The 15,477-nt window shown below is 36.4% G+C and overlaps 1 long non-coding RNA gene across 1 annotated transcript; it reads left to right on the forward strand.

Moving 5' to 3' along the window:
- Positions 1 to 12,085: 12,085 nt before the first annotated feature.
- On the forward strand, positions 12,086 to 13,813 carry LOC129899697 (uncharacterized). Its single transcript, XR_008769572.1, has 3 exons — positions 12,086 to 12,227; positions 12,509 to 12,610; positions 12,674 to 13,813. It is a non-coding gene; the product is annotated as an uncharacterized LOC129899697 (long non-coding RNA).
- Positions 13,814 to 15,477: the final 1,664 nt, after the last annotated feature.

Genomic DNA, 15,477 nt, shown 5'->3' on the forward strand with positions numbered 1-15,477 from the left:
ACTTGCCGCATGGTGGCTTCCCTTTCGAACCTTGACCCATGCTAGCCTGAGATTAAGAACCATGGGATCTAAAATTCTGGCGACTTTTTCCCTGCCGATCATACTTGTTATGTGACATAGGTGCACTTGCGGTAGATGAGGCATAGTTGGAAGACCTCTTCTGAATGAAGGACCTGTTTCACTTGTTCTGCCTCTGTTCATTCTCGTGTCCAGCTAATTTTGCCTTCTTGCTCAGATGCTCTTCCATGTATTTCCTCTTCTCATCCTCTACCTGTTGATCATACACCATTAATCTTGAGATATCCATGTCGAAGATCAACAATGCCTTTTTTCACTCCTTCTTTACATGTCTTCCCAATTCGGAGACAAATTTTCTTATCTTCGACCTCATATCTGGGATCATCTGTGGAGCATATCTGGACAGCTGGATGAACTTTAGACTATACTCTTTAATGGTCACACCCTCTTATTTTAAATTCACAAACTCTTCCACTTTCGCTTCCCTCAATTCTCTAGGAAAGAAGTGGTTCAGAAAGGCTCCTTCAAATTCATCCCAAATAGCAGGCTCAACATCTTTACCCCTACTTTGTTCCCACTGGTTATACCAGATGTTTACCACATCCTTGAGCTGATAAGACACCAACTTAACCCCTTCGATCTTCTTAGCATGAATAACTTTCAGGATCTTCCACATCTCATTAATGAAATTTTGGGGGTCTTCATCCACCTTAGAACCCGTGAATGCCAGTGGATTCATTCTCAGAAAGTCTCTAATTCTTGTGGCAGCAGATGGATCTTGGGAACTAGAGCTAAGAGTTGGCAAACTCTGGTTACCACTGTGGGCAGTCACTAATTGAGTGAGCATAGCAATCGCTCCTCAAAATTCTGCCTCCGAAGTTGTGCAGACGGAGTAGTAGACACTTGAGGTGCCTCAGCATACCTTACGGGTCAGCCCCTAGTCCTCGATGGGCGCATTTCTGACTGTGGCATATCTGTGTTATCAGTATTTTTCTGGCTAGTAGTACGTTTAGTAGGCATTATCTGCAACGTATAAACATACAAATTAGAAAGGAAGTCTTATAGAGTTTAACTCTATCGCACGAGTTTAGAGTATGAAAGAAGTGAAACAATTCTTAATGTCTTATAACCACCTGATTATAAGTGTGGTTCATAACACACCCATAAGCAAGACTCTACTAGACACGGCTTCATAGACTCCCTAGGACTCTTGAACTCTGTGCTCTGATACCATGTTTGTCATGCCTCGGGAGGGTACCCTAGATGTGGCCGGCACTTGAAAGCGATTTCTGGCCTTCAAGTGAACCACCTGGTCCAGTCACACTTTCATTCATTCACATTCTATCAGCGGAAGACTCAATCATAAGGATACTATTCATAATTTAGGGTCAAAGGCCAAACAAATACCAAATCAATAACTAACTAGAATAAAACTAGTCAAAACGAACAATTCAACACTTTCACACTCTAGTCTATGAAGCCTCTATCAACAATCTAGGAGGTGTCGATAACAGGACCATAGCTACCAAAAATCAAAATAAGGGAAATAAACTAAACCTAGAAAGATACTCTCGATATCCTCCGAAAACTAGGAGGACTCACCATTGGCTAGAAGTGAATAAATCTTCAACGGTACATCGATTAATGATCTCTAGTACCTGTCTCTGCATCATGAAACAATACAGGACAATTGGCGTCAATACATGGAATGTACGAGTATGTAAAATGGCCGAATGAAAAAACCATCAAAGAAGAATCAAATCAACTTGGAATCTCAACTCAGAATAAAGAACAGCTCAATCAAGTGTCCTAAGTCTAAACAAGAATATGGTTTAGACGGAACCAATCACATGCAATTCAACCCAAACTGCCTCAAAGTACTATCAAGACCTATATGGGAGTTTGTCTTATCCGACAACCATCACTTATGAGCTAGTGATAATATAACAAACCGACATTGTTGCCACGTCCATTCATACCTTGCCAGGGTATGAACGAATCAACCAATCATGGATCCATATCCAACTAAGTCCTATCATGTCAGAAAAATAATTTGGGAAGCATCCGACTTTAATGGTTCAATCCCCTCCTATGTTTGGCAACGTGGTTATCGGATTAGAGTTATTACTTACTTTTACCCAATTTGGTACTCGATACTCTTTCCAAGACTTAATTCTCATAAAACTCCATCCAATCAACTCAATCTAATCATATCGACAAGTCTCATTTGGAACTTTGTTAAATCATCAATTCTATCACAATCAAACCTCTTCCAATCATACTATCTGATCAATTCCAATCACATCTTTCAAGAGTAGTTTAAATATGCATTTATGACAACATGTAATCATATCCAATCATTTCTCCATTCATTTAACAAATCTTTGTGGGACTCATCAAGACTCCAAGATTTTCTAAATCAACAATTTAAGATGATCAACATATCTAAGAGAATTAACATATTTAAAATAATCAACATAGTTAAGAAAATCAACAAAATATGTTTAACCACTCATATCAATCAACTCATACCAACATGTAGCACATCACTTTCTTAACTCCACAACATCACCATAATAAAATTTAGGTTAATAGATGAAAAAGACCCATTTGGACCTAAATCTATAAAAACAACTCCATTCTTAGGAACAATCAATCTCAAAGAAGGAATAGGACACATGGGTAGACTCAACCCATGCTTTGAGTAGCCTTACATACCTTGGTGATGACTTTGAACGAACCTTGATGTTGGGTCTTCAATGGAAAGCTTGAATCTTAGAAATTCTTGAACGAAATTTCTTGTTGGAGATGAATTGAGAGAGAATAGAGGATGTCTAAGGCTTTTAGAGAGAGGCACAAGGCATAAAATTATGGTCCAAATCGTTCAAGTCTAGAGTATATATAATTAGGAAAAAGTCCAATTTGCCTTTCCTCAAAAATCTAGAAAAATGGGCTAAAGCTCTCCTACGCTATAGTGGCGCACCGCGCCACTGCAGCGCCAAGTCAAAAATAAGCTTAAAACCTTGCATATGTAATAGTGGCGCATCGCGCCAAGGACCAAACTACTAAGGATGTTTTCTGGCACGATAGTGGAGTCGCGCCCTTGTAGCGCCAAGTCTAAATTTTCTCAGTTCTGGAAAATAGGCTTAAAAACCCTGCACATCTAATAGTGGCGCGTCGCTCCAAGGACCAAACTACTGAGGCTTGTTCTTGGCGCTATAGTGGCCTGAAATTCCTACAGCACTAGTCCGTCGTAAGATATTCGTAACTTTTGACTCTAAACTCCTAACAATGCAATCTTGGTGGTGTTGGAAATAAGACTCAAAGACCTTTAATTTAATGGGTCATGGACCACCCAGTTCATTATATTCAAAAAGATAAGGTCATTGGTAGTTGACCCTTATACAAACTCATTCGGAAGCTTAGCCAAGATGTCACACCCCGATCTTAATAGGGTATGATGGGCACCCGACCCCATGCTCGGAGCTGAGCAAACGCGCTAGCTTATATTACATACTTAATCCCTTTAGACTTGTACATCAAAAGAAATAAAAAACATAGCTAAGCTTTCCAAATCTTGCTTTCCAAAATCCATCATCCCATAAAACGCGCGACATACGACATAATAACATATCGGCTGGTGACGCCGCTTACAAAGCTGACACTCTATACCCAAGACTCTGTCTGCAAAGTCTCTAACTTCGAACAAAACATCATAGTACATAAACTCTGATTCGGCAGCACTCCAGGAATAAGTGGAGTTTCTAACCCTGCAGGAACATCTTCTACAATAGCTTCTACTCATATAGGTGTACCTACGCGACATGAAACGTAGCCCCTGAAGAAAAAGGGGTCAATACGAGCTTTGTACTGAGTATGTAAGGTATGAATAGTAATATAGTAAGGAATATAAATATGAATAACAACAAAATAGAAATATAGAACATATCATGAGGTAGAGAAGTAACCTGTACATATGAGTGTCTTTTAAGACGAATGCCATGCACGTTGGTCTTATCTTTAAAAATATTTATTTTTCATATACATAGAAAATAAAAGTCATATCACCGAACAACGTCGGCTCGCCCACATATGTCCCGCGTCTGGGCATCCCGCGTCCGGGATGAAAATTACTCCAATTGATTAGGTGGGAATGCATCTATAGTGCCATATATACACCTCCTCATATCCCCCATATACATATACATATAGACAGCATGCACGAGATCCCAACGAAAGTCATGTATTTATCAAAGTGACGGAAGGTCGGTAACCTCCGATTATATTATTGACTAACCATGGTCACTTTGTCTCGCCTTGAAGGAATAATTATTATAAGATAAGACTATCAACGAAGGATAATATTAAGAGAATGTAGAATAAGGTCACAATCTTGCAAGGCGCCAAATCGTATACATATGCACATAGGACCAATTTTCAAGACTCGTAGAATAATCAAAATGAGCTATGATTCAAAAATCAGGACAAGATTCATGTCAAGTACCTTTCGAAAATTTCCATGGATTATATCACAATAAAACTTTTGGAATCATATACACATATCTAAGCATGAGAAAATATCCTTTGGAAACTCAAGAAAATTGGCCATCCTAGTGGCTCTACGAATAGGACTTCCTTGAAATTATGTAAAATGTCATTTACTTGTTTCATAAAAACCCATGCCAAAAGAAAGAGTAGCTCTATATAGTTATGTCAAAACATGCCAAGCGAAAGAAGGGTAAACCTTTGTTTTGGGAAACTATAGACATTTTGGAAAACATTGACGGGTTATAAGAAGTCATTTCCTTGGGACCATTGACACCTAGCTTGTGAAAACAAAGAAAATATGGAAGCACTTATGAAACCATAACCTCGGAATCATTCCTTGAAAGAAAAGGGAAAGCCTTACATACTTATGCTAAATACATGCCAAAAGAAGGAACGGTTAGCTTTACATACCTGTGCCGCACCTTACTAGCTACGCTTATGTGTCCAACTTGTTTTTCTACATTCAAGAGAGTTGACATAGTCATTAGATTCACCACCATATACCTTTCTTAATCCTTCAAACAAATTAATTTCCAATCTGCCGAAATTTTGGCAGCATCTCCCCTATAAATACACCATCCCCGAGATCTCAACTCGGCCACCATGTCAACAACCATATCAACAACAACAACCAGAAGTATATATACAATCAAATCACTTCAACTTTACACAACACAAGCTCCAAACAACTAGCATAAAACTACGATACCAAAATAGAGTTTTTAACCTTTATTTCATAAAATCTTTAACCATACCAACCGGGGGGTCGTGTGGCTGCAACCAGCAGAACCCACACCCTTTTTAAAACACTTTAAATCCTTGCAACATGCAACCCAACCAGCTACAACCGCAGCACCACAATGACAACACTACGCGACTTCGATTTAACTACTACGACTTTAATTTAGTAGTCTCTAACATCAGGCATCCTTGTACAATTTCTCTACTTCCAACCATATTTAGGACATGTAATACACCTCATAACAACATCATAAACTCCAACTTGAAAGGAAAACCCTTACCTTGCTCAAAACTCATCAAACTCGTTGAAACTTGCCTCGGAAGCTCTCCTAATGCGGCTAGAACTTTAGGACTGCTTGGTGACGTTTTGGTGCTCTTTTCTCCTCCAAATCCGTAGGTCTTTCTCTCTAGTCTAGAGTTTCTCTGCTTCTCTTCTTTTATTTTCTAGACTTTTCTTGAAATAAATGGAACTTATGAGATATTGATGACTAAAAGTCATATATATATATATATATATATATATATATATATATATATATATATATATATAGGCTACTTTAAGGGGGTGACATATGTCAATCCCTAAGTGGTGACACATGTCAAGCCCTAAGTGGTGACAAGTGTCAAGCCTTCATTGGGCCAACACCTCTCTCTCCACCAATGGGGGCTGAAATATGGCATATGGGGCCCATTCCTACATGAATTTTCTTGAACACTTTGGTTGTGAAATTCTCGATTTACCCCTAGCCTTCCACAATATTACCATAGGCCACTTTGCGAATTTTTCTTTTTGCCCTTTGCCTTTTCCAATATTTCCACACTATTAATATTCATAAATAATATTCATAACCAACTTGTATATATATATAAAAAATTGAAGATGGTCATTCCCTTAACCTTATCATGGATACCTTGAAATATCCAACCGTATAAAATACGGGATATAACACAAGACGAGTTCTTTGGTCTTGGCTTGGTTATTAGGAATCTATTATGACCCTAAATCACATCCAACACTCTCTAATTTCTTAGGAATTGGTCCTAACTCATACATGCACTTTACAATCATCTAGTACGATCCTATAAGTACACGTAGAATGGTCCAAATTTCAGTGAAAATTTTTAGGGGGTGTTACACGGTGCTAAAGGCACATTCTGATGTCATACTAGAAATTGGAATTGCCAACTCATCACGAGCCATCTCAGAAAGAATTTTATATCTAGGAGAATGAGCTTTCTACTACAACAAGATATTAAAATTGTCCTCATCATCATTCGGCTCAAGTTCTTCAATAAGATACTTTTCCAACTCAGACTTACCACCCAAACATGTACCATGTTGTTTGTTCCTCTTTATTTGGATCCTATTTCTTACTTTTGTTGATTTTGTGCTAGTATTAGATATAGATTAATTCGATGTCTGACCTGATAAATCAGAGAGAAAAGATGAGCGTCGAGATGCGTTAGAAAATTTTGCTACATACTCTTTAAACATAGATTTCATGTAAGTCACCATTTCATCTTTTATTTCACTCTCCTTTTAATCGCCAAACATATCCTCAAGTGTGTCACCAACATACTCAAGTTTGTTACGAGGATCTAAGATAGAGGCAATAAAACGCACTTTATTCATTTTTTCAGGAGCACCCCAATACTTGACAAACTTTTCTTTCATTTTTTCTTCCATTTTTTGCCAAAGAAGGATCATTGTCTTCCATACCTCTCTTAAATGATTGTGAAGCTCAACTATATCTTCAAAGTGACCATTAGAAGTGACGTAGAGTGAACCTGAAATCTTCTCAATTAGATCATAAAACCTTTTAAGAAATATTACCATATTTCTCACCTTTTGTCAATCATCACTTTCAAATACACCTACAACACTTCCATCTTCGCAAACATGATTAGCAAGATAAGTTGACAATCCACCATCTTCAAGATCAAACTTATCAAATGCACTCTCAAAATATTGTTCTGCATCAAACATCAAGTAGGTCGAATTCCACCGGGTTGAAACATCTAAACATAATGACTTCTTACTGTCTATATTTTTTAGTTCACAACATTCCGCAAATTTTCTAATCCTTGTGGCAGATTGTCTAACATATTTCACCATTTTCCTAACACGTTTGATAGATGGACCAACTTCTTTCATTCCATCTTGCACAATAAGATTTAAAATGTGAGCATACATCTCGCGTGAAGATGGTTACCACATTTCATGTTAGATCCTTAATTAAACATTTGTTTGTGTAACTCTTTCACCATGACATCATTAGAAGAAGCATTATCTACAGTTATAGTGATTATTTTCTCCAATTTCCAATCAAGCAAACACTTACTAATACAACGGGCCATTTCTTCACCCTTATGACTAGTAACAACCCGAAAGTTTAAAATTCATTTATGTAAGAGCCAATCACTACCAATAAAGTATATTGTCAAACACATATAATTTATTCTCTGTATAGAAGTCCATGTGTCTGTGGTTAGATAAACTCTCGATGATGTTTCTTTCAAATACTTCATAAAGTTTTGTCTCTCTTCACCAAAAACTACATAACAATCCCTAGTCACTGTTCTACGGGAGGGAACTCGGAATAAAGGTTGGGGTTTTTTCATAAACTTCTTAAAACCTTCCTTTTCAACAAAACGAAAAGGAAGCTCATCAAGGATTAATATCTCAACTAAAGCTCTCTGAGATACCTCTTGATCAAAAGTCCAAATTGCCCATCACACATTTCACCTTCTAATGGAAAGTTTAAATTTGATTGTGTGTACTTATAATTGGAAGTGTTAACCTTATTTGGATTTTTAGGACAAGTTTTCAAATGTTTATTCAGTCCACTTGTTCCATTTTTAGTTGAATCAGCTAAGATAACTTTACCACAATGCTTGTACTTTGTTTTATTAATTATATCTTCTATGAGCTTATCATAATGCGGCCAACCAGGAGATCTTGATTCTATAGCTTTCCTCTTCACAGTTATTGAATGTTGTTCAACTTTCGATGTTGAATCAAGAGACTCAGTAAGAGGTGCGCTTCCACTGACATTGGTTGTTCGACTTGTTTCATCTTTCATCTAAACATAGAAGAGATTAGAAAAAAACAAATCAAGAAAGGACCTAAGTAAGTAGATAGAGAACAATGGATAAAAAAATACACCGCCACATCGCAAAAAAAGAAAACAACAAAAAAGAAGAAGTCAGAACTGACCATTTTCGCAGTAATTCACTACAAATTGCTAATCAATGTCTAATTTGTAAAACAAAGATCAATAAATTCACACACAGAGTGTATATAGATAAATAACCAACACGAGATCAAATAAATTTCTAATCATCAAAGAGAACACACAAAAATTACGAGAAAAAAAAACATACAAATGGAAAATGAAAATTCTTCAGTAGTTGTCCAAACACTCCAATTTTCAAACAGAGTGGAAATGGATGGGGATTTTGAGGTTTTAATAGAGTAATTTCACATTCCAAGAAAATCAAGTGCTTCCTCCATACCTACCAGAAAACCATCAATACAAAAAAACAAAAGCCAAAAAACGCACTCCTCTGCCAGTTGCTCGAGGCAGATTGGCGATGCTTTCAACTCACCTCGCGGCTTCACTCAACGTCTACGATTTGGATGAATAGAAAGGGAAAACATAAATAACTCAATGAGATGACGGTGGTGAACAACCGAACAGGTGAAGTACTGATTATTGAGGTCTTAAGACTCTTAGGGTTATAGTGTTAGGGATTTGGGCAATTGGGCTGGACTTCAATATTTTTACATTGGGCCTATAGCCCTTTATGTTTAAAAGGAGTCCTTCAGGCCATACAGACATATAATATTGGACTATTGGTCATTTAATTTTGGTTTTCAGTATTTATCGAATATCGAACGGTATAATTGTAAATACCGAATATCGAAACCGGAATCCTAAATATTATATTTTAGTACCGAATCGAATTATTGAATTACCGAATATCAAAATAGTCGATTCGATTCGGTAATTCGGTTTTTGGTATTTTATGTCTAATCCTAGCCAAAGGGTTAATATCAAATATATTTTTGAATTAAAAAATTGATATCAGGAGTATTTAGGGGTCGAAAGATGGATGAAGAATAGTTATACATGTTGATGGGCATTTTATGTCACAACCCAAGTCTAGGGCCTAGACGTGACATGGCGAATGAGGAACCCGAAAGTACCTCAAACAAGCCTCTTAACATTCTTTTAGCCTTTCATAGGTAATGATGATAAATAAATAAGAGAAAATCATAATAATAAATCTTCAACTTACATATGTCCAACAATACCTCTAACTATTAGATTTAACGGGGCTAAGATAGGTCTCTAGCTCACCCTTAAGCATAATAGAAGAAATACCATAGTAAAATATCTCAATATATCATAAGCTAGAAATATAAAAGAGTATTATTCCCGGAACATGGGAACTCACCAAAAGTAGTCTTCAAACGAAGTCTCAACTAGCCATGTGGAGGAGAACGAGGAGGAACACTGATCCCTACATGGTGATATCATGTAGGCAAAAGAGTATGCGTTAGTATTTTGAATGTACTAAGTATGTAAGGATGCATGAACATTGAGGAAACATTAAAACATTTATGTAATATGGAACATAATTTAATGTATGCATAATAAATCATATAGATATCCTTTAAAATATTTATTTTGTGGGAAATTAACCATAACCGACATTTAAGACCATGCGAGCTATTACATGAAATCCAACATAACCCCCTATATTGGCCGGGGAGACTACTTGCCAGGTAGAACTCCATCAACTTTATTCATTTCTTTAACTTTAACTTTAAGGGCTATTTATGGATCCAATAGCCTAAGCCTACAAGGGCTCCTATGTTGGCACATAGTTAATGAGACAAGGGGTTGCTACTAGGATTCCCTTACCGAATTCCACCTCAATGACCCATTCGGTGCTAAGTCAATCTCACAGAATAGTTTAATACTTCAAAATAGTCATAGCATATAGCTTGAGAATCAAAACATCATATTCGATAGAATAGCTCATTAAAACATTTGATAATTCAAATATGCAAGAATTGTCCTTATTGCATAAAGAATCCACCATTCATATCATTTCATCATTCATATCATTTCATCATTCTTTCATTTCATAAGACTCCCTTTTGATCATAGATATTGCTTTCATAAACATTCATTTGGAGTCAAAGCTTTCAAGTCAAACTTTATTAAAAACATAGTAAAACTAGGTGGGTTTAAATCACTTCAACTTGAAAACATGTATGTAAATAAATATACATAAATACTTTGAAATTCATTAATTAAAAGTCATGCTTTAGACAACCCACCATGAATTTCAAGAACCTTTAAAGATATAAATAAATAAATTACTTGCAATTCATCAATTCATACATATAAAATTATGTTGTATCAAAATAGACCAATAATCATTAGTTTAACCATGAATCATACTAAAATGGGCAGCCCGGTGCACTAAAGCTCCTGCTATGCGCAGGGTCTGGGGAAGGGCCCGACCACAAGAGTCTATTGTACGCAGCCTTACCTTGCATTTCTGCCATAGGCTGTTTCCAGGATTGAACCCGTGACCTCCTAGTCACATGGCAGCAACTTTACCAGTTACTCCAACTTAATAGTACATGATTCATACTATTAAGTAAAAATAAAAATTACCATCACAAAAATATTACTTAAAATTAAGAGACTTAATTGAAAGATTTTTGTACTACATGGGTGGAACAACCCATGGATTAACGCCCACATGACTTAGAGTAAAACTTAAAGAAAATAAACATAATTTATCATATAATCAAAATAATTTAGGCATGAGAGTGGAAGAAATACTCTCATTAAAACCTTACATACCTGGAATCCGAAGCTTTAGTTGGTACCAAAAGACTTAATGAACACTCTTGAGTCCTAGCTTCTCTCCTCGCCGGAATGTTTTGTGTACTATCCGGAGTATATGAATTAACGGAATAGTATTTCTTCACTACTAAGAACTAAAACTATATTTGAGAATGTGTAAAAAAGTGTATAGAGAGAAGATTTGTTTGAGAAAGCTTAATAAATAAAATGAGGAAATAAGGTGGGTATTTATAGGTGGAAAAGAGGGATCTAACAATAAATAAAATAATTATAAAAAAATCTAAAAATTTAATTGAATATATTGATGTCATGGATGATGTTAAATGGAGGATAATTTATGTCATGATTGATGTCAAATGTATCTAGATCTTTCTATGGTAGATGAAATGAGTTATCCTTGACAGAATACTCTTTTTCAAAGCTGTGTTTGAATAAGATAAATTCCTTATTAGGATTTGGTGTCTCATAAGAATTGTAGATATGGAAGTCTAGTTTCATATTGTTCAAGAATCAATCAATTTGGATAAACCTACAGTGAGATATGATTTTTTCTTCTATAAACACTCCTTTTCGTCACAGAATCCTATCTTACAAAAATTAATTTATTTGACCTACTTAACCTCCAAAACTTAAAATATGGTCTTCACAAAAGTTGTAGGTAATGATCTTGTGGTTACTCAAAAATTTGAATCATCCAATTTGGATATTCCTATGAAATGTTATGCCCAAAATATAGAGGTTATATCATGTTTAGGCGAGAATTGAAGTATCGTATACAACATTTTTATGGGATGTTACATTTTAAACCCTTCTCATTATAATAAATAATCACTGATTTACCAAAATCAGAGGATTCAACTTTAGTTTAGAATATATTAGTTCTAAGGGTGTACTATTTGGTTCTTGTGAGCTCATTTTTCTCGGAACAAAATTAGGGCACACCAAAACACCAGTTTGACAGATATAGATATTCCGATGATGAGGAGAATTTGTGTGCGGAAATGCAATGTTACTCTCTTCCATCAAATGGTTAGAATGAAGCCTATTCCGTCTCTTGTTGAATTTTCTAAATTATTTAACACTATGATAAATAGGAAGTATTACTCTGCTGTCGTTTCTCATTTTAGAGAAATGCAGAAATTAGGTATCCCAATTAATGAATTCATCTTGAATGGCGTGATTAACAGTTATTCCCTGATGCATCGTGTTGATTTTGCATTTTCTGTGTTACCCATTTTCTTGAAGAATGGTGTTTCATTTGATGTTGTCACCTTAACACTCTAATAAGAGGATTCTTTGCTGAAAATAAGGTCAAAGATGCTGTTGAATTGTTCAAAAAATTGGTGAGAGACAAGATATGTGAATCCTTCCGTCCTTGACATGATACAACAGCTTCAATTGAAAAATAAAATGTGAGTATTTCTTTCGCTTGGTTTATTCTGCTTCACTATGGTTGTGATACGATTTCCTTGCAGAAGCTGATGGCAATTGGAACGTTGCTCGAGTTTGGTCCTGCAAAGGGCCTATTCGATTGGGATTTTGAAGATATAATTGAATTGCTGCTGAAATTGGAGGCTCTCTCTCCATGATCAAGTTGCTGACTTACTGTGGTGGAAGTTTCAGCAAGGCAGTTAATTTCCTTGGGAGGCATTCAAAATGACTGACTGTTGAGAATATTTTGGAAGACAATTGTAGCTCCAAGAGCTACCTGGTTCACTAGGCTTGTTTAACCCATGACAACTTGCAAAAAGAGGAATCGTTTTATACAGCAGATGCTTTTTGTTAAAGTATTGATGAATTTATAAATCATCCACTGCTTCACTAGACTGATCTGGACAATGTTTCTTGCTATTTTTGGTGTCCAGTGGGTCATGCCTGGATGCATTGAACTTGCACTGACCAGCTGGTGCGAGCAGTCCTCATCAAGGGGCAACAAGCACCACACAACTTCTATTCCTTCCTGCCTTTTCTGGTCTATTTGTGTGGAGAGGAAAGATAGACGTCTCAATGACATGATAAACAACATAAAGCAGGTCAATAGATGTTTAAAAATCATGTACCTATGATTCAGGAAGAAGCTTGTTCAGGTTAATGGCTTATATGGGATTTCGCTACAAAAATGCTCACTTTTGTGTATAGGAATTCAAGAAATGATTTTTCACTGTTGAGAGCCAGTTCTGCTTTTCCTTTATTACACTCTGGAACTGTTTCTCTATTTATCCAAGGATGTTAGCTAGGTTTGATTGCTGAAGAATGAAAATAAAGCATGTTCTAATAGACCGGAACAGGCTTGACATGTAAGATTGTTGAAAGAAAATGAAATGAGATCCATGATTTTCAGGAGAGAATGGCCATTACGGAAGATTCCTTCATGTGACTGACATTTAGACAACCTCTGGCCTTATATTTTCTGATGGTTTCTACGAAAGGAGGATAGAGAAGGACAATTTCAACAAAAACTAAAAACTTAAAAGATGGAAGAACAAGCATTCTTACTGCTACATGTCTAATGGGTGGTTGCTGCACTTACTAGATTTCTTCTGTTAATATTGACATAATCTTTCTTGTTATGTCACTCACTTTGTTAGTATTAGAGGTTAGGGTTTTAGTAAATTGATGGAAATATAATGTTTAGTTTTTTTTAATTCAAAATATTTATCTATAAGATATTAGCTTCTTTTTTTTCATTTTTGGATTGAAAGGCATCTAAAATCTTATCTTGTATCTTTTGGTTGAATATAATCCCAGATGTTCAAAATCTTGTGCTTCCTCTTATCTATTCTAGTAGCTAGGTCTGTAGTTAGATTGTGGCATTTTATTTTATGATGTCAACTTTGTTTATATGTGGGTGAGAAGAATAGGCTCACCACGGTCACACCAGAAACTGAAGATAAGCTTCAAACATAAGAAGATAAGCTTAAATACATTGTGACATGGTAAGCGTAATTTAAATATGGAAGGCCACCAAGTTTGGCATTTTTTTTTGATGAAATAAGTTGTTCTATTGAAAAGGCATCAAGGAGATGCATGAAAGATTACAAATCAAATGGTTATAACTCCAAACACTGAAAAAAAACAAGTAGGAGCTTGGAGTTAAGAACCGAAAGCAAAAGCTCAAGGCTGCTAAGCCACTGAGAGGGAACTGATAAAATATAGAAGGGGATGATATCATTTGTAGGGGAAAGGTTGCTCCATCTATAAAGATTCAACAAACACTTAGATCTAAGAGAGAAATTAAGAGTTGAAGTCCCCTCATGACATCTTTTGTTTCTCTCTGTTCATAAACACGAAAAAATACAAGCTGGGATCATCTGTCAGATCTTCTTGATGGTCTTGTTCACTTTCCATGAACTCCAACTTTCAACTGCTTGTTTTAGGTTGAGAGGGGTTGTCCAGCTAATTCCGAAAATTGCCAAAAACATAGTCCAAAGCTCAGCTTCCACAGGGCAATGCAATAGCAAGTGATTTACAGTCTCTAAGTTTTTTGGCACATAAAACACCTGTTCACCACTGGAATGCCTCTTTTTTCTCAGGTTGTCCTGGGTTAAGATGGCATTATGAAGGGCTGTCTAAAGGAAACCTTTAAGTTTTGGGGGATTTTGTTTTCCAGACCAACTTCCAGGCTAAGGTGTCATCATTCCATCTGTTGCATTCAAGTGATTGTAGCATGTTTTCAATGTGAAGATGCCTCTCTTTGAGCCCCCACCTTACGTTATCTGGAAGTTGGGGATTCATTGAGTAATCTACCAGTAACTTGTATAGATCAGTGAGTTCCTCCAACTCCCAGTCTTGTAAACCATGTGTTGTCTTCCCTGCTATCAGCTACAAAGGAGTCTGGTTTTGTTGCTAAAAGGAGTATCCTGTGGTGAGAGTCTTTGAGGGGTTGATTGATTACCCACTTGTCTTTCCAAAACCTGACCTTGGAGATATTTCCAACTTTAAAGGATACTTCCTTGAAGTAATCATCCTGGAGATTGTTGATATGTTTTCAAGGGCCGACACCATGAGGGGCTGTATTCTGTTTGGTGCACCAATCATCCAGTTTACCATATTTTGCATTCACCACTTCCTTCCATAGATGTGTGTCTCCTTAGTTATACCTCCACCACCACTTCAGAAGTAGGCTATTGTTGTGTTTGTCAAGGTCCCTAATAGCCAGACCTCCCTGTTCATTTGGCAATATGACTTTATCCCACTTCACAAGGTGAAATTTATGCTATTCACTGTTTCTTTTCCATAGGAATCCCCTTCTCAGACCATCCAACTGCTCTTTCACCTC

The sequence above is a fragment of the Solanum dulcamara genome, chromosome 8 (assembly GCF_947179165.1).
Source record: "Solanum dulcamara chromosome 8, daSolDulc1.2, whole genome shotgun sequence".
Classification (NCBI taxonomy): Eukaryota; Viridiplantae; Streptophyta; class Magnoliopsida; order Solanales; family Solanaceae; genus Solanum; species Solanum dulcamara.